This window comes from Trachurus trachurus (genome assembly GCF_905171665.1).
Source record: "Trachurus trachurus genome assembly, chromosome: 5".
NCBI classification, from domain to species: Eukaryota; Metazoa; Chordata; class Actinopteri; order Carangiformes; family Carangidae; genus Trachurus; species Trachurus trachurus.
Genome location: NC_139896.1, coordinates 107,564 through 125,742, shown reverse-complemented (window position 1 = coordinate 125,742; position 18,179 = coordinate 107,564). Strand labels below are relative to the sequence as shown.

General features: G+C 46.1%; 1 long non-coding RNA gene across 1 annotated transcript; it reads left to right on the top strand.

Moving 5' to 3' along the window:
* Positions 1–444: 444 nt before the first annotated feature.
* LOC310986042 lies at positions 445–4,824 on the top strand. Its single transcript, XR_014595388.1, has 3 exons — positions 445–666; positions 2,502–2,624; positions 4,630–4,824. It is a non-coding gene; the product is annotated as an uncharacterized lncRNA (long non-coding RNA).
* Positions 4,825–18,179: the final 13,355 nt, after the last annotated feature.

Sequence of the window (18,179 nt, the reverse complement as noted above, 5' to 3'; positions counted from 1 at the left end):
ACAGCTGGCTGGTGCGCTCAGTAGAGAACGCTGTAGTACCTCCTCTAGGCCTGTGTGGAGCGTGTGTGGCGCTGTAGCGCTGCCACACAGAAACACTAACAACAGAGAAGAAGACAGAAAGCTTCCCGCAGTATTCAAACTCCTTCAAGTGGATTAAATGTTGACTGGGAGTCGTGTCAGTGCAAATATGACGGTCGATAATGATTTAATGGGTGAGATTCAGCTGCAGTGTCCCGAGGGGCCGACAGTAGTCAGTTGTTAAGTTACGTAGCTGTAGCTACACAGGTGTGTCTCGGTACAGGTAGAGCAGTGGGGGGAGGACACACTCGCCGCGCACAACTCTTCTAAAGGTAACGCTAAGCCTTCTTTTAATGTATTCTGCCCGCCGTGGCATTGTTTATAAGCAAGTAGTGAAAATTATAGTTTTACATCCCAGATAGCACACGTACGTCTGGCCGACGTCGGCCTGAGGTTGGACGTCGGCCCTATAATTTATAACATCTGTCAAGCATCGGCCCATGGGCGAATATCTTCAAATTTGATATCATTTGTGCCAGCTCATCAAACGTCTCTGGTGCGTCGGCTTTAAGTCGGCCGCAGACCTGCCCACAGACGGCGGGACCTCCTGCCAGTTTGGTCCAGAGACGTTGACGGAGTGCGTTTCAGGTAAGTTACTTGGGATATATTGCCAAAAAAAAAGAAAAGTTGGGCCTATTTCGTTTATTTTGTAAAAGTTAAAGGTTTCCGGTGAGTGGCGAGGTACAACGCGGTCGAAATAATAGGCTACCAGCACAGGTGCCAGCTTATTTATAACTGTATTTGGCGTTAACGTTAGTTTAACTTAACGTTAGTTATCCTAACATAACGGTTACAGCCGACACCAATAAAATGTTAAGTCCTATTTTTTTCCCTCTATTGGACGTTATCTGGCTGGAAAAAGGTAGAAGTGACGGGACCAGTAAGCCGTTGTCAAAGCAAAAAAAAAAAAAAGCTCCAGAACTAGAGGGGGGGCTGGCCGGCCTGCTGCCCGGGCACAAGGCGCTGGTGTGCGGATGAGTGAAGGAGGGAGACTCGGGCCGAATTCCGATTCCCCCCTTAGCCCTAGCCCGTGGCCCTAACCCTTCGTTTTGCGCGTTCACGTGAAGTGGTAGGGGTGTCCCAATCCTGGTTCAGACGAGGGTTAGGGGGACGTGGTAGGGCTATCTCGCCCTCGAAACGGAGATTTTTCAGGGGCACACTACGGACCGAGGGCTATGGCAAGTTTCCCAGAATGCATCTTGCGGCAACCGGCAGCTGATTTATTTCTCACTGTAGCGCTGTTATTACGTCATTTTGTTAAGTTTTAATATTTTTTCATGTGAGAAAGTAGCTGTTTAGATCCCAATGTGCGGCCGGTTTATCCACATGAGGCTGTTTAGACGTTTGCTCCGATGTTTTTGGGGAGAAGTGAAGCTCCACGGTGGAGCCTCCACCTGTGGAGCAGATCAACGGCTCGTCACGGAGACACCACCCGTCCAGAGAGCTCGTCAGCCAGCCAACCTCCCGACCTCGTCCCGGTAGAAAAGACGGACGCTAATTAACTTACCCGCAGGGTTTTAAAGGTTTACCGCCGCGTAGTTACATTCTTTTCAGGAGATAAATGCTGGTCTCATTGATGAAATGTAACAATTGTCGCATTAATTTGTTTGAATTAAAAGTGAAGCTTCATGTGTTTTGGACACAGGAGCAGCACTGCCTCGGGGCTCTGTAGCCTACATACAGAAATCACCACATTTACATCAATAAATAAATGTTTTATAATGAACCGATCATTCTTCATTACATTTTATTTTATTTTATTAAGTTAACGTGGTTCTGAATAGAGGATTTGTGGCAAAAGCTCGTCACGTCTGCTTATGTGAAAGCCAGCAGAGACGAATGACGCATGTGATTGTTGAAGTGGTGTCCCAATTCGTAGGGGTTGACTTTCAACCCTACTCCTTGTAGCTCCGTTTCAAGGGCGAGGGTTAAGGGCTAGGGGTAGGGGTAGGGATGAAAAAATAGAATCGGAATTGGGCCTCGGTCTCTGGAGCTCACCATGGTTACATAGATAGCAGACGCTGTAGGCTACATTTTTGTCCTCGCGCTTATGACACACGCTGTCCCTGCAGATTGGCGGCTGACCTGAGAATGATATTAGGCTACTCTGGTTAACTGTTGAGACAATTGAAATTGGTAAAAACAAATGTGTATCAAAATTACAGAAAGAAGTGGCAGGCAGGGAAGTGAAGTTTTACACGATGGCAGAGGGAAAGGGCTTGAGAGTGTGATTGTTGCTGAGATTTAATCAGGTTGATTTGTCAGTGATTTATGACAAGACCGGACACTGCACAGAGCAGCAACCACGAAGACTTGTCATCTCACTGGTCATTAAATAAGACACATTGTTTACTCCAGCACTCCTTAATTCTTTACCAATTCTCCGCCGGACCGCGGCGTGTTTTTTCCTTTTTATTTTGCAGAGCAGTGAGCGAGTGAGCAAGCGCCTGATAAACAGCGGATGCGCACCAGATGATTGACCGGGGCAAAAACTGAAACGAGAGGCATACAGAGAGGAAAACACAGCATATCGGCTACAATATAAGGTAGGTAGCCTATGTCCAAAAGGCTTTGTCCTGTCGTCACGACGTGAGTGAGGGAGGATGGTGGTTCAAGTTTAGTGATGAGGAAACTGTCACTATAGGTGCGTTTCCATTTCCCCTTGAAATGCGCAAAACCTAAATATCGAAATTAAAAACTGGTAATGGAAACACCTACATTTCTAAAAAAAAACTCTCAAATATCGCAAAAAAGTTTTTAGTTTTTGAGACGTACCGATACAAACTTGTATCGCAAAAGTGTAATGGAAACACTTTTTCTACACATCACCGGCGTCAGCGGAGTTGTGTGTGTCCACGCTGTGTTGGTTTATGTAACTTGAGGGGACAAATGAACCACATATTTATTGTCATGCATTGCTGACCTGGGCATCGTTTCTCATTAAATTAGAAAAACCTTTCCTATCATTCCCCTTTTCCGTGCATGGTTGAAGGAGACTGGCTCGCATCCACGCTCCCACTCCCTCCTGCGCCGAAATGTCACCTTAAGTCACATAAACCAGTACGGGTGTGTGGACACAACCACCTTGTTGTCAGCGCCTCATCACCGCTGGTGTTTAAAGGCTCCGTTCTTTCTGCAGTCAGGTTAAAGCGCACATCCACCGTGTTGGCAAACAATTAATCCCTCTATATATCAACGGAGGAAACCGTGCTTGGTCAGCTTGGGTTGGAGGTGGTGTGAGTGCGGGCCAGCGGGGACAGGGGAGGGGGCATTCAGGCTTCAGCACAGAACAACTGGCCCGTGTGAGTGCGTCCTTATTTGTGGCCGCTGCCAGCGCCACACGGGCTTTGCCTTTCAGTAATCAAGCGCTGTTTTTGTCTTTGTTAAAAACAGTAACAGCAACAGCTGTAGGCAGCTGAGATGGCGTAGCCACGGGTGTGCCAGTGCCACCCACAGAGGAAGCTGGCATACCCAAAAATGTGATGCATTTTTTGTTTTTGTTATAGTCTATAGCTTCTATCATGTTATCGATCAGTCAATACATTTGTAAAAAATCTCCGTCAGGTGATGCGTTGCGACACCTGCACCGGCTCGCGGAGAAACTGGACTAATGGAATAATTAACGAGTTAAAGGCCAAACCACGCCGTCTTGCCCTTTAAATTGAGAGCTGCGCAGTGCGCACAGGTAAGCAGCGATATCGTTGTCCTCTTCTGCTTTGCGATATAAAACCATCAGGCCAAGCTGTTACATAATCATATGTGATGAATGATGAGCCCAGTAGTTGTGTTCAGATGGTTAAATAGCTTTGTTGATCATGCGATCAAAGTCATTTAAGCGCCGTTACGCACGCCGCATCTCTCTCGTCCAGTGCGCTCCTCTCCTCTCCTCTCCTCCCTCTCCAGTACCGGGCTGCTCAGCTCTGGGACCGGGGCTGAGAGACGTCACCGCTGCCTTCACTCCGTCCGTGATCCCTCTGGTCAGCGCGTTTAGATCCGAGTGGCCTGAGTGTCCCACCTGAGCTCTGTGCCATAGTGCGCAGCTCCAGCTCCAGCTCAATGAATGACAGCAGGTCTCCCAGTTACCTGCAGCTGCTGCTCAACACTGATCAGAGCAGCTGAGGTTTTATTATAAACTACGTTTCTTATGCTGCAGCTCCACAATATGTTTATTTGTCCCTCTCTCTATTAATGCGTTGGATCAAATTTTTATTCTGCGTTTGTATCCATCCAGCTCTCTGTCCACACTCTCCATGGCGGAAACGGTTACGCGCAAAACCCTCATTTACTGCGGTTTGCGCGTGTTGTCATTTAGCATATTACTCATAGTAGATCATTGTGCTTGCGCTAACCAGACACGCAAAAGTGTGTTTTTTGAATGACTTTGTTATTGATTTATTTGAGCACGTCATATCCATAAAACCTGTCCCTCTTCAGTCATTTCTAATCGTTAACACACACACACACTTTGTACGTGTAGACACTCCGTGACTCTGCTGTTCTGGCCCTGACATCTCTTCTTCATCTTTCTCCTCTTTTTCTTCCTCACCGCAGTTCTCAGCCTCTGCAGATGAAATGAGGAGGGGGGAGCCTAATGCCATTTGATTCGTCAGGGGCCAGCGGAGCCTTCGAGGAGTGAGATGCTGATGAAGAGGACTCACAAGTTATAATCTATTGATGACGGTTTTATTGATTGAATTTATGCTGTTTTGTAGCCTAACCTGAGTGAAGCATGAATAAAGTTTTTTTTTAACTTGACTTTTGCCTCTTAATTGTACATGCAGCACACAGGGATTATAATTTATTTATTTATTACGTAGGATTGTAGAATATTGTAGGCTACCTAGTTCAAAAGGCCCGACCTAAATGAATAAAGGTCGTATGAATTATTTATAGGCTAAATATATGGAGCGCCTGGCGCTCCCGCTCCTGCTTTTATTGATCGCCGAGACGTCGGCCGGTGGTCGAGCTCGATCAAAGGCCGACGTCTCGGCGATATCTTGCCAATGAGCAAACGCTCTCCATGCGACGTCTTGGCGACGGAACTTGATGCGTCGGGAATACGTCGGCACGACGTATGTGTGCTATCTGGGATGTAATTAGGTAGACACAGTTCTTAGTTTGTGTAGAAGCTGTCTTTTCTGTTCTGTAAACTTTATCTTTTGCAGTGTTTTCAACCCACCTGACCTGCTTAAAGTAGTCTATGCTGCTCCTGTGCTGCCCTCTTGTGGTTGTGGCTGAGATAGGTTTAAGCTTGGCTTTGACCATATGGTCTTTCAGATTCATATTTTTTCTAAAGGCAGCTATGATTCTTATATCTATTTCAGGTCTGTGTGAGTCAAATGACTCTTTTAAGTTCTTTTTTACTCTCTAATCAATGGTAGAGTGTTTGGAGAGTAAGTAGTGACCAGGGCAGTGCAACTGAAACCAGTATGGGTTTAACCTGGAGAAAGTTTTTGTAACATTTCTTTAAGAAGTTTTCTTATAACCTCTGCACCTGAGAGCAGTAAACAGTGTCTTTGGTTGCTTCTTGAAGTCTGTTTTTGGGTACATATTCTGTGAATCTGAGTAATTGAGACTTTATGAGTCCGGCAAATGTGTGTTTTGGGTGAAAACTGGTTTTATGTAACAGGGCATGTGTATCGGTTTCTTTGAAGAATACTTTAACATCTAATTTATTATGTGTGTTGAAATTAGCTCCTTTAAATGTTGTGGTGTCCAGAAAATCCACTGTGTCTGAGTTTGTACTTGCTTTCAATTTAATGTGGGGATTGTGGTTGTTGAGTGTGTTGAGAAATGTGTCAAATTCTTCTTTCGTGTGCTCCCAAACTCCCCATATATCATCCAAATAACGATAGTAATGAAGAGGCTGTTTGTTGCAGGTCTGAAGTGCAGAGGTTTCCCAAAGGCCATAAATATATCCGCATAGGCGGGTGCGAATTTCTTTCCCATGGCTGTTCCTTTAATTTGAAGATAGAATTGTTGGTCAAATTCAAAGTCATTTTTAGTCAGATTGATTTCAAGGAGTTGGAGCAGTTCCTTATCCGGTCTCCTCTTATCATAGTTTTTTTGAAAAGCTTCTTTGACTGCTTGTATTCCCTGTGATGTATCAATATTTGTATATAAGCTATCAACATCAATTGTGAAGAGGATAGCATCTGAGGGAACATCCAGGTTCTTAATTTTTTCTATAAAATCATAAGTATCTTTAATATAGCTCTTGTGTAATTTGGCTAAGGGGTTCAAATAGAAATCTATGAATTCAGCTGCACGATATGTTTCGCTCTGACAGTCTGATACAATAGGTCGACCTGGTGGAATTTTGTCAGGCATGCTCCAAGCCTGGCGACTCTTATGTATTTTTGGAAGAAGATAAAATCTCCTGGCTCTGGGCTCTGAGCTACCTATCAAATAGTTTTTTTGTTTTGCATTAATTAGTTTCTTTTCATATATTTTTTGAAAGATTTTTTGTACTGTTTTGAATGTTTCTTGTATATTGGTTGGTCAAGTTTGGAATAATATTTTTTGTCATTCAATTGTCTCTGGGCCTCCCAAATATATTGATCTCTGTCCATGAATAACAACCATGCTCCCTTTATCTGCTGGTTTTATGACAATGTCTTTATTATTTTTGAGCTCAGACAATGCTTTGTTCTCATCAGGGGAAAGGTTGGACTTAATAGGTTTCACCCTGAATCTGTTGTAAAAGAAAACCACATCACTCTGGATTATGTCTCTTATGTGTGTGGGTAGGCTAAGTTCTGGAGGAGTCCATTTTGATTTTTCTGTAAATGGTACTTTGACGTGCTCACCTTTATTTTCATAATAACTCCAGAGTTTTAATGTTCTATGGTAGTTTTGTAGGTCCCATCTGGTTTGAGGAATAATTTGAGTTCCACTGCCCTTGGTTGGAATAAAACTTAAACCTCTATTTAATAATGATAACTGTGCTTCAGTAAACTGTGTTTTTTCTGAAAGTATCATCACATTCTTAAAACCCCTCTGGTCATGACCGAGCTTGTAGGGGTTTCTAGTTTAAAAGTTGTAGCCAATGATCTATCATGGCAGTAGCAGTCTGTGCGGACCAATGAATATGGTCTCCTCCCACTTTAAAGTGTCTCACTGGTAACAAGGGCAGGAAGTTGCAGTTTTTTTCTAGGTATTCATTTAGCTCCTGTAGGTTGGCCTGCTCACCAGCAGGGAGTGCTCTTGAATAGTTTATGAGAGGTATATAGACCTGAGCCTCTGTGAAAACCTCTCTTGCTGCATCTAACATCTGATTAACTTCTCTGATGACTGTTCTTTTGATGTTACCTGATCTGTTATTCAGCCCAAATGACAAGATTACAGTCTGTGGCTGTGCTGCCAAGTGGCTTTTTTGATCAGATGCAATGCATGGTAAAGATTAGCTCCTGGGTAACCTTCAATCTGTATATCCTGTCCTTCAAACTCTGGGATCCTGTTTAAGTTTGAGTCACCTATGATTGCTATGTCTTTGTTAATTAAGAGCTGCCAGTCCCTAATTTTCATAGTGCTCCGTTCATGTATGTTGGACCTTAATTGTGTGAATGTGTGGATCTGATGTTGGTGTGGATGTGTAGCTGTTGTCTCCATCACTGCTCACCGACATGAGATCTTCTTCACTGAAGGGCAGGTTGGCAAGGAGCTGTGCCTCCTCTCTCTCCACCTCAGCCTCAGTGCGAACCCGGGTCTTCCGGGGGCCAGGAGGAACAGGAGAGAGAGGAGGGGCAGCCTCCTCGTTCGTGCTGATGTCCACTCCCATGGTCTCAACCACACATGGGTTGTTGTTGTGGCGTGTTGTTTGCTTTGGATCTGCTACCACCGCTCGCTGGTCACCTTCATCACTGGGATGGAGACCTGGAGGAGTAAAGAGAGAGAGAGAGGGGAGAAGAGGAGAGGGAGGAGGAGGAGGAGGAGGAGGAGGAGGAGGAAGAGGAAGAGGAGTAGAGAAAGAGGGGGGAGAGATGAGAGGGATGAGAGGTGAGAGAGAAGGAGATGGTGGTGCAGCCAGCTGGTGAGCTCCTCCTTCTTCATCTTGGTTTTGCATAGCTGGTGGAGGCTGATGCATCTGGACCCGGTGGATTATTTCCCGCTGTGGGTTTTTTTCGGTTGATGTTGCAGCCGCTCTGCTGCTGTTGTTGTTGTTTGCTAGCTGCACTGCTCTGGCAGAAGAAGCAATGGCAGCAGCTGCAGGGTCAGGTGTAGGTCGAGGTGGCGCGTTGCGTCGTGGGAGAGGGGGAGGAGCTAGAGGAGGAGTGGTTGGTGCGGAGCACGTGTTGTTAATTGCCACTGTTTCCTTAAAGGTCTTTGAAGTGGTGGTGATGTATCTCTGCGAGCCCGTGGGCTGAGGTCATCCAATATGAAGTCATCTTCTTCAAGGTCAAAGTCCAGGAGATCTAAATTATTTCTCAGGAACATCCTGGTGTTCTCTAGAGTTTTTGGTTTGAGTCTTCGGCCTAGATTCCTGTTGGCCCATCTGCATGCGATTTCAAAGGGGTCTCTCCAGCCTGTCGGAGTCAGCTGTGCCAGGTATTCAACACTCTGTGACATTGACTCTTCATAATGATCTCTCAGGATGATGAGTGTAGTATATTTCCAACCAGTAATTCTGTGGTTTGTTTTGTGATGGCTGCAGGTCGAATGAAAGAGGCCAAATTGCGTGCCGTGTTGTGTATGACTGGTGGAGCTAAGTCTGTGGACACATTGTACAAGTGGTGTTGTGCCTTTATAATTTGGAAGATGCACTTGACCTTTACAGCAAAATTAGGGTCAGTGGATTGGATATATCCACCCCTCTTTTCTTCTTCCCCTTGGTCTTTACTCTGCTCTCTTTTTCTTTTATTTCTCTGTTTGTCATGTGTTTGTTCATTATCTCTGATTAAAGGTTTATTACCTCTATATCTTTGTGGTCCTGCGTCCCGGTTCCGGTCCCGGAACCCGTCCCGGTCACGTCTCTGGTCCTGATCTCGTGTCGGTCTCCTGCGCTCTTGGCTACGCGTAATACGCCCTCGCTCCGTGCGCCATGTTGGGGATGGAGAGCGAGGAGGGCGACGACGACGGTCCGGAGAATATTTGTAGCGGTCTGTACCGGTTTTGTGGCTGGCTCTTGGTTCGGGCCTCGGCTCCGGTCTCCTCGAGGCCGCTTGAGCGTAGGTGTAGCCCCGCGGCGGTGTTTTTTCACGGTGGTGGTCATCATAATAGCGGCCACGGCCGTGGTCAGCCCGCCTGCGGTCTTGGTTTCGGCCTGTTTCTTCGTATCTTTTTCTTCTTTTCTGATAACTCACCTCCGTCCAATCGTCTGAGTCTGAGTCTTCCATTTTGTCCGGCGTTTTCCTTTTATTTTTCTTTGTTGTTTGTTGTTTTTGTATTATTTATAAAGTTTTTTTAAGGAATGTCCCAAAAATGTCTGTTGGTGTGAATCAGTGTGTGTGTGTGTGTATATATGCGATCTTGCGTAAATCCGCTTGCAAAAAGTCGCTTTTCGGATGAAAAAATCCAATAAAAAGGACAAGATAACTTCCAAAAAAGCTATAGTGGCTTTATTGCAGCAAAATATCCTCAATTTTTAGCAACGTTTCGGCACACAATGTGCCTTCTTCAGGCTAATTGAGTAGTATAAGTCTTTGAGCAGTGTAATATGTCCGTCCTCGGTGAAATCTCGTGGTGGAAAAGGGTTAGGGTTAGGTTAAGGGGGTTTTCGCGATCGTGGTTTCTTCGAACCACGAAGTTGTAACTCTTGATAGGAAGGTGGTAGAGACTTGAAACCAAGCTCTACCCCTATGAACCACAACATTGGCTTTCGATTGGTGTACGTCATTAGGCTCCACCCACTTCCGGTCCGGAGATACCAGCATTATCTCTGGGAAGGAAGGTCATCGAGACACTTGGGTGGTGTCTACGTGCCGGGCGTGGCCGAATTAGTGGGGGTAGACACCACTTGTAAGTTTGTGGGAGGTACCGTTGGTGAGTTATGGGCGTGGCCAAAAGTCCCCATAGGAATAGGTCGAAGTGTTTGTCCGTTCAGATGCAACTCTCCATTTCCCTGTTCGGCCAGCATCTCCGGTCAGTCTCACACATGCTCCCCCATGATGCACTGTAGCACAGGAAAAAATATATACATGATTTGTTTATCCATTTATTGATTTTTCGCCAGCTTCGTTTTATACAAATGCACATGGACGAGAGGAGTGTAATCAAAACAGCAGAAAAGCGACTGGACTTGCATAGTTCCCCTTTAAAGACCGCTTCCAATCATTTCCTATGGGACAAAAAGAGTCAGAAAAAGTGAAATACTTTAAGGCTGAATCTCTTTAAACTGGGTTGGTATTTCGGCAGCACAAGGGTTAAAACATTTAAAGGATCATAGGGCAGGATTAATGAGAACGGCCAGTGACGCGACGGCCGCTGCGCGTAACTACAGCAACCAGCGAAGCCACCGGCACGGGAGCGCGCACAGACTTTTCACTGTTTTACTTTACTCTTACAGTCTTTCCTATCTGGGGAGGGGGAGAGGGGGGGGGGGTATTTTACTGTAGGTTCTCGCTCTCACAGACAGACAGACAGACAGACAGACAGACAGACAGACACACACACACACACACACACACACACACACACACACACACACACCTTCACTGTGCTGCAGCAGGGGGCTGCTTGTCTGTTCCTCTGAGCTCCTCTGCATGGATCTGTATGGGCTCCTACAGGCCGGTACCGAGAATTAACGCGCCGGGTCCGGGTGTCGGACCGCATCTGTCAGGGTCCGCGGTCCCATGCAAACCAATCAACACCGGACATATTCATGATTTCATAAAAAAAAAAACGTACGCGTCGCGGACACGCCGGCCAGGACGTGAAAAGTGGACGTGTCCGGGCAAAAGAGGACGTTTGTCCACCTGCCTGATAACGTTATTAAAGTTATAACGTCGGCTTTTAACCGCTAGCTGCGGCTAACGGCTAATAATAAGACAGTAGTGATGAGGGAGAGGGTGTGTAAGTTAGTGACCTGCCTGCTGCTGTGTGCGTGTGTGAAGGGAGGGAGAGAGAGTGGGGGCGGCGGCGGGGGGGGGGGTTAACAGGGCTTTCAGTTGTGCTGGGTCGTTTGCTGGCAGTAACAGTGATTTGGATCCACCGTGGTTCAGAGCGATTGATATAACAGGGAGTGTCGCCACTCTGTGACTATATCAGTCGCTCTGCCGCGGTCGTTCCATTGATCCATTCGAAGGCAGTCGTGGACGCGCTGACGTCAGGTCCGCCGGCCAGCGCGCGAAATTCACCCCCTGAATTGCAGCGCATTTTGCAGCACAGACCCCGTTCAGGGCAATCGAGAGATACGCGGGTGGGCTCGTTCTTTTTGGTTTTGAACGCTTCCTCACCCATTATTATTTAAAAAACGTAAAACGCATGGGTATTTTCCGGTATTTTCTCACAAATCCTGCCCTATGATCCTTTAAAGAGCATCAAACCACGTCTTACCTCGGATGCGTCTGTTGGAAAGGAAAGATAGGAGGATAGTTCAACATTTTGGGAAATTGGCCCATTGCCCATAATCCCTACAGTCATAACAGTAGGTTCATTACCTTTAATTGTTGGTGCAAGCTGTTTTTAGAGCGGCGGAGCAGAGCCACGAGCTGCAGTGTAACTGGCTGGGGGAATGGCTTGTTTTCCTCCACGGCTCTCACCGGAAGTGACGTTTTTGTGGGCGTTCCCTTGGTTCCCGACTCAATGTAATCGGTTATATTGCACCAGGATATATTGAGCACAGGATAAATTCAAAATCTATACTGCACAGGAGCATGGGCATCACCTGCTGCAGAGTCTGGTGGATCACTGTCAGCCATGTTCTGAAGAAGCTTCACCACTTCTTCAGGGATCTCAGAGCATCTTCTCTGCATGCCCACCTCGTGTCAGACAGCCTCTTCAGTTCTCACACTCTTTGACCTGGGTACATGGTTTGTGTGAGTGTCACAAATGCAGCATGGCGTTTTGGGGATCTGGCTAGTAAAGTGCAGAGACTCTCAACTAGATTGAAAAAAATTAACAAAGGCCCCTGATGTCTAACACTTTTAATCCATTCTCCACAAGGACTGTCATCACAACATCCTCCAATTATTTTACTTATTAACAAGCTTAAAACATAGACTTATTTCATTCTTTCTGAACAATTTCTCATGTCGGGGCTTCAATACAAGAGGGGCATTACAGACGAGCAGCATGGAGGTATTTGGATGTTTTATGGTGTCTTTTTGTTACGAAGAAAAGTGAGCTCTGTTCTCAACCGTCATATGGACATGCAGTGCTGCACGGAGCCCCGCTGGAACTCAGAGAAGCCACGGAGGACTCTGAAACTGCTCCCTGCCCTTAGTCGAAATTTGAATTTTGGGTGAACTATCCCTTCAACATTCACCACTGTCAAAGCAGAAGTGAGTGATATATTTGTGTTAATATAAGTCTTAAATAGTTATATCTTCCGACAGCAATCACTTCTATAGAGTGTTTGGACTGAAACACGGGTCTGTCAGTCACTCTGCTCTGCTCTGAGCCCAGGAGAAAACTTTCCTTGTATCCTACAGTTTTTATCCAATGAGGAGAGAGAACGGCATGCAGGGCTGTGTGTGCAGCCAAGGAACGCCGTGAATGTGGCGACGTAGGGACGAGGACTGTTATGGTGCGTTCAAGGAAACTCGTATTTTTCCGACCGTGAAGTGGTACCAGTTCGATCTGGTACGAGTTCACGGGTCAGAAGTTACGAGTGGCCGTTATAGTGACTTTCACCGGTAAAACAGGTCGGAAAAACACGAGTGGGTTGCCTGGAACGCTACAAAGTCGTAGTCGTGACTTGAAGCTGTAATTTACGGTTTCAAAAGCCTGCCTGGAACGCAGCATTAGCCAAAACCACCGGACCACTCACTTCTGCTTTAACAATATACTGTTGAGTCTCCTCTGCATCATCAGTGCTGGAGGTGGAGCCGGTGTCACAGGCCTGCACACTTAATCTGCATCTGTAAAAACAAATTGGACATTAATTTACAGTAGCTTGTTTCTATTATATTACACACCATATATCATCATACGTCATCAACCTTTATTTAACCAGCGAGTTAGTCAAGAACATGGTCTTATTCACAGTAACAGTAACATTAGGCTATATGACATAACAGGTTGAATACAGAGTTACTGTATTTCCTCAATTAACAGCCGGTATTCAATTAACAGCTGCGTCTTATAAAATGGCCGCGGGCGTATCTCAGTGATCATAATGATGATGAGAAAAGGACATGCATTGTTCACCAAAACTGCACACTGGGATCCGGGAATAAAATACCTGTTCTAAGAGACAGCTGCTCTGTCAGGTGAGCCACATTTCACTCAAAAAAAAGCTCAGTCATTGTCTCTTTAGTGTTTCTGAGGCGACCAGCTGTAAACCAGCTGACACCGTCTGATTGTTTTTGTTTGTGTTTTTTGCGGTCATATCAGCACAGGTGCATCTACACGCGTTGTGGCATTTGCCCCTATTGCCCCATGGCCAGTCCGTCCCTGCCCAGGTTATAGGGATTTAGAAATAAAAGCATCCCTCAAACAAAAGCCTGCCTCCAATAAAGGCCGGGTCTCGTGGGTGGCTGGGGTAAATAAAAGCCCCGGCTGCTATGAGAAATACTGTAACTTACCAATACTATCGGCATGTAGCTTAAAGACCCCCTCCCATGAAAATCGTGTTTTTTGAGCTTTTCACATGTTCCTGTGGTATTTTTCTTGTGTTAGAGCACATATCAGCAGAACAGGAAGTGCAAAATTGCATTTCTGAGTTTTTCTGCCTTCAAATTGCTGTGAACCAACGGCAGACTCAAACTGCAGTTTCAGGGAGACTGAGCTGACGTGTCACAGCTCCAGAGGAGGGCACTATACTATACTATACTACTACTACTACTACTACTATACTAGTGCTACAAGCTGCCGCCCCGCTCTGCATCTGGCTCAGAGGTGAAAGGCTTGACAGCTCCAGGTATAGCTCACCTGGTAGAGCAGCTTGCACCGTGAGCAAGGACTATGTTCCAGTCTGGGATCGAATCCCAGTGTGGAGTTTTACACTAAACGCGCTGAATCTGTAATTGTACAATGTTCAGCTGTCAGCGAGCGGGGGGTGGGGTGTGAGGAGGTGGCTGGGCGGGTGCAGAGCTCCGCCCACCCTCCAGAGGTGCATTGCTAATGAGCTGGTTTTAAAATGACCAAAAAGGTCGCGGGAGGGGGACTTCAACGTTAGGCTTAACAGTTAGCGGTTTTTGGGTGGCGTTCCACAGCCTCCAAACTACTAGTCTGGTTTGGCTCTTGTACAGCGAGTACAGGGTTAGGATACAAGGGAGTAGGCTGTCCATTCACAAAATGCTCATGAAAGATGAAACTAAATAGGTTTAAATGTTCAACTTTGACGTAGACTGACACTGACATAGCGTTGGCCTTACCTTGGAGCAGACGTATGTATGCTTGTTTATTTTCCTCACATTTAGCTGAGTGAGGCCTTCCACACTGCCTGATCCATGCAGGCACCGCTCCTGCTGTGTTTTTGGCTTTGGAAAAGGAAAGAATCGGACTCCCCCAGCCAAACTCTTGGGGTACCTGCTGTCTGGTTTACAGATGCCATAGGCACATCGCTTCACCGTTTTGCTTGTCGGAGTTCCGCAGCTTGACGGACCTTGTTTACATAGTAACGGTTGCTATGATGTCTGATTGGCGGATGACCGTTCGGGGGCGTGGTTTTGCGAAAGGTCAATTATTGTGACACTTTCTCTACAGTCTACTTGGCTCGGTATGTATACATGGATGTCTCCTGCAGCTGTTGAGGCCAGTCTTAGACTATCTCCTGCTTCCCTCTTCATTAAAGTCTTGGGGGAACTTTATAGACTGCGTTCTAACAGACGCACACCTCGCCATTACAAGTCAGAGAAACCAGGCTGCACTCATAAAGCCTTCTAAGTGAACAACAGATAAGGTGTGCACTGCTCTACTGTATTTAGATCTCACCCTGCTCTGTACGTCGACCTACACTTGTGTAAAGAGTGAACGAAGTGAAGACGTACCGCGCGATGGAAACATAGGCGCGGTATTTTTTTTTTTCTTCAATCGCGCGACCGTCTTCACACACCAGCAGCTGATCCGCCGGTCCTCTGAGTGAAGTATCCAAGTAAGGCAGGGAGGCTGATTAATAACATGACCTGCACCAAAAGGTAGGAAAGTGACTGGACTGATGAGTTTTGGTTTATTTGACCGGACCATGATGATGCTGAGAGAAAGAAAAGTGACACCTGGCGCGCACTCTCTCTCTCTCTCTCTCTCTCTCTCTCTCTGTTTACGTGTGTCTGACTCACACAGTCTCTCAGGTGGATCTTCTTGAGGTGAAGGGTTGTACAGATGCTGACAGATGTAGGCTATTTGTGGGCATTTTGCAGATGGGTTTCTTTGCTGTGTGTCTCTATCTCTATTTATTTTTGCCATTGTGAATATCAGAATATATTCCACATAGCCTACAACTCCTTCTTATTGTCTTCCTTTATGTTACACCTCTATTTGGGAGCTCTAAATTAAAATGCTAGGATGCTTTTATTTTATCTTAACCGCAGCAGTGGCTGTTTTTCAAGAGTGCAATTTTTCTTGTTTGACCCTTTGAGACCCAAGCCTAAATTATTACTTCTAGAATGTACTATGCTTTTCTTCGATTTTATCAACAATGATAACAGTGATAGCATTAACATTATCTGTACAAAAATCAACTTTTACTGGCACGATGGAAAAAAAAAACCTGGATGTTTTGGCCCTCGGTTTGGCACACTACACATACTTTGGCCCTCGCCGAAAACTAATTGGGGAACCCTGCTGTAGAGAGAGTCGGGGTATCAACTCAGATTAACCTGGGTGCCTATGGATGTCCTGCTGTTGTTTGTCTCTCAGGTCTCACAGGACACAGATCCATAGTGACTCAGTTGGCTTATGGAACATTGAAACATGTGAGAAGTAGAGGTATGTTTGGTGGTACTACTTTACTTCCAGTTTAGATAAATGAGGCCCCAGGCCCAGAGCCCATCGCTCACAGCTGCAGCTTCTCCGCGGCTCATCGCTGTCCGTGGTGCTGAAGGTGACAGGTTCACTTGACAAACAAACTGCAACATAGTTCTGTTTGTTTATCATGTGTCAGTTTTGTTTGTGATTTGATAGTTGAGTTGTTGAGATTAAGAACATCACTCCTCATCAAACCGGTGATAGGCGGAAAGAAAAAAAGACATTTCTTCCTCTGCTCCTCCTCCCTTACTCACTCACTCACTCACACACACCCACACTCACTCACCTACACACACACACACACACACAGAGGACATACAGTAGGCTACAGCGATGTAATCACAATAACTTAAACATCATAACAAGAACATGCGGGGTCGCTACAATATTTTCAGTTGTGCAGTAGCTATTATTAATGATGAGCGATGAGTCCCATCGCTACGTGGCATGATGCGCACCAGTGTTAGTAGATCCTGGTTCAGGGTGCTTCTGGGCCGGATTAGTCGGGCTAATTACTGTTGTAATTACTGGGAGTCGGAGCACCGGGCATACTTGAATCGAGGAAACGGGAGGTCGGATTAATGGACGCAAAAATATAGAATTGTGTGGTCGGAGAAATGGGAAGTCGGACTGACGTCACGCGCCTGCCCGACACCCCCTTCTTCCTGCCCCCATTTATCCAGATCATGGTCCTGGGGGTGAGAGAGATCTTAAAAACTATCAGATGGACCTTCAGTGACGGGTTGGCAGTAAAAATAAAAAATTCAACTGTAATAACTGATGGGGACTCAGTCCATAAATTTACTATTTTTGAAGAGTTCTCAGGCCAGATAAAGGAGGGGATGGCCTACGTCATGCGGGGGTCTGTGACCTGAGGAGCAGCACGGGGGGGGGGGGGGGGGGGGGGGGGGGGGGGGGGGGGGGGGGGGGGGGGGGGGGGGGGTGGGGGGGGGGGGGGGGGGGGGGGGGGGGGGGGCTCGGGGCTCCTCACAGTGGTCATGTAACCTATTATAATTTGCTCTTGTTGTTCAGCTTGAGACCATCAAGCCAGTGAAAGTGGGACGAGATGAAGTCCCACTGAGGGTGGTCACACTCCCACAGGTAAAGCAATGAATTTCATTCATGAATTTGTAAAGTAAATACATTATTTTCAGATGAATTGATGACTTTATACAAGACACAAAGTTTTTTTTCTTTGTTTTCAGGAAAACTCCAGAAATGTCTCCACTGTGGAGGTTAAGTGTTCACAGAGGAGAGGAGAGGAATGGAGGGAAGAAGTGGGGGGCGGGGGTGATGGTTAGGTTTTTCTGTGAAAATAATGATGTGTTTCTGTTTATATTGTTTTCTTTTCCCTTTAGAAAAACCAAGATCAGGCGGAGAGGACAGTGGGCGTGTTTGTGGGGAGGGAATTGTGGAGCTGGTTCTAGAGGGAGACCTTATGAAACCGCCCTTTAATGTTGCGCGGCGAAAAGAATCGTATCAGCAACAACAATATGCAACAACAACACACCCCCATAGCCGCTGCAACCTACAAAATAAATAAAAAATGTAAAGAAAGAGTTGATGTGATAACTACTTTTTTTCACAATATGTCTATCAAAGTCTGTCACTGCACTTAGGTTTATTGCTCGTTTGTCTGTCACTGTATTTATTGTATTTCTGTAATCAAATCTTCCATTATTGAATTGAAATCTTCAATTTGTGACAGAACTTCCGCAGTAAGATGTTTCACATCAGCGAGGAGAAGATGCAGCGAGTCCAGAAGACGACGTTGGACCAGTGGCTGCAGTCCTGTTTCTCCAGGACGCACGTCACCGACGGAGTCGACGACCGGACGACCGACCTGAAAGTCACCATCCAGTCTCAGGTGGAGTCTGTAACCCCCACCACCGACCCCCCCATGCTCCACGCCCCCTGAAAAAGTTTTACTAGTTACGCAATGAGCAAAACTCTCTCTACCTGCGGCGTAAACAAAAAGGCAAGGCAAGGCAATTTTATTTGTATAGCCCGTTTTTACCACCAGTTTGTCTCTA